The sequence below is a fragment of the Etheostoma spectabile genome, chromosome 4 (genome assembly GCF_008692095.1).
Source record: "Etheostoma spectabile isolate EspeVRDwgs_2016 chromosome 4, UIUC_Espe_1.0, whole genome shotgun sequence".
NCBI lineage: Eukaryota > Metazoa > Chordata > Actinopteri > Perciformes > Percidae > Etheostoma > Etheostoma spectabile.
The window spans coordinates 824465-826725 of record NC_045736.1 but is presented as its reverse complement, the minus strand read 5'-3'; the positions used below and the strand labels follow the sequence as shown (position 1 = coordinate 826725).

At 37.3% G+C, this 2261-nt stretch overlaps 1 long non-coding RNA gene across 1 annotated transcript; it reads right to left on the bottom strand.

The window, feature by feature from the left end:
* Positions 1–835: 835 nt before the first annotated feature.
* On the bottom strand, positions 836–1968 carry LOC116688699 (uncharacterized). The gene is made up of 3 exons (XR_004331840.1): positions 1875–1968; positions 1642–1759; positions 836–912 (listed from the first exon to the last, which is right to left on the bottom strand). It is a non-coding gene; the product is annotated as an uncharacterized LOC116688699 (long non-coding RNA).
* Between the last annotated feature and the right edge of the window lie 293 nt (positions 1969–2261).

Sequence of the window (2261 nt, the reverse complement as noted above, 5' to 3'; positions counted from 1 at the left end):
TCCATATGTACATCAAGATGTGTGCATCAAACAATTTGTATTCAGTGCATTCCAGAGGAAGTACTTACATTCCCATGGCCAGGAGTAGTTGTCCACAGCCAAGAGTTCATTGGGAGGAGGCAGTTTTTCATCTTCCCCCACAGTAGCATTGTGGTCATTGATGGCAACTTCCAAGGCTTTCTTCTCAACAACAATCTTTCTTCTCAGTTGATGCCTTCGCTTATTCCCACCTACAATGACAAAACACAAAATGAGTGTGCACTCACACGATTACTACACAAAAGCACCATACAAAATAAGGCTTCACAATATGCATGTACAGTATGTGTTACGATTGTTGTGACAGAAGCTGTGTGATCATTTTCGCATCACAAGTTTCAATATCATTTGAAAAATTGTGAAAAAGCAATTAAAAAAATAGTATGCTGCCCTGGCTTGTAGCAAAGCTACATCATATTCTAATTATGTTTTTTTTACTTTTTTTCTTATAAATGGCTTTGCTATATTTACTATGTATAAATCAGTAGTGATTTCATTTTTTCACATATCTACATTCCTAGTGGCCTTTTCTGCTCTCACCGGACTGACGATACAGCTGAAATTTTCGAGTTTGATGCCCAAATATAAGCCCTTGATGGTCTTCTGCAGGTCATTTTGGATTGTTGCTCCTTTAAACGACAACAAACAAAGGAATTAATGCCCATCTCAGTTTACAATCAGACTCTTTTAAGATCCCCTGTATAAGAGCAGAGACAAATGATTCTTTAAATATGCCATCAAAATTTTTTTTAAAGTACCTGAGGACCACTGCTGAACATCAGCCACCCACTGCTGAACTGTGTCTTGCTGTAGAGATAACTCAGTGGTGAGTTTCTCCAGGTCCTTTGATGCCTCTGTGATCCTTTGTACAGTCTGTCCAAATGAAATATCTGTGTTAACAAATGCTAAGACACAATTCAAAAACAACAATTATACATATATTTGCCTAGTTAGTACCTTGATGTATCTTTTGGCCAGTGTCCGGTCAAGGTTTTCTGCCTTTTGCTTGTTCCAGCCACTTGCCTGGATAGTCAGCATGTCTGTGCGGACTTGACACACAATGTTTGTGCAGTAATTTAGGTTCACACTGAGGACCAAAGATCAGATGCTACATTGATCATTCTCTAATATTGTCACATAAAACTGGAAAGAATCATACACTTAATTCATGTGTCAGAAGTTAAATTATCATAAAAAGTATCCTGATCAGTGTAAAAGTGTTGACCAGACAGTTGTTTTCAACCCTAAAAAAACATCAGTGTTCAAACCCCTTCTCAGAAATGGAAATATGGGAAATATTAACATTTATAACATCTGGTACTGTTTGTCTTCTAGGGAGTTGGACACCTGCAGAGATTTGACTCCACCTGATCACGAGGAAGCACTCTATTGTAAAAAGGTGCTACACCTTCTGATTTGGTCTATGTGGAGAAGGATTCATAGCGTAGCATGATAACAAGCCCAATCACACCTCAACGCTCTGACAGAACCACTTGAAGACCAAAGACTGTAATAAAAAAATAGCGCTACACTCAAAACAAACAAAAAAAATGTTAGCTTGTGGTCTCAATTTGGACACAACTATACATGAAAAATGCTTACCGGCTTTTGACATGTACTTGGAACATATGGCTGCTCGGGAGAGGAAGCTGTTAACCTGTTCAACCTCCTCCCCGATTGTTGTTCCAGCTCCTTCTTGATTGCGTCCACCCCATTTTAACTGTAACATATTTGCATGAATGTTATCAGTTGGAAAACAAAAACTAGGGGCAGAGGGCAGACAATCATAATATGTGGTACAAATGGTAAGAAATTCATCTAATTGTCATTTTTACCTCACACATCCATGAATGCGCTTTTGCATGCATGATGGAGAGAAATGGGCGCATGTTCAGCAAGTCCTCCAACTCTGGACAGTGGTCCACAACTCTGCAGATATATGGGGCGCCGTTTGTAAAGCGGCTCGTGCTGAAAATAACAGCAACATTTTGTCACATTTAGCTTTAAATAATGTTTAAAAAACTGGTATGAAATTTTGAGGGTCACTTTCTTGCACATTTACAACAATATTTGTCAACTTGGAAATATTTTAAATAGTTAAATCCAAATATTAAATGTTACACCTAAATGTTAAATGTTAAATCTATATGCTAAATCTAAATCTAAATGTTAAATCTAACTCTAAATCTAAATGTTAAATCTAAATATTAAATCTAAATCTA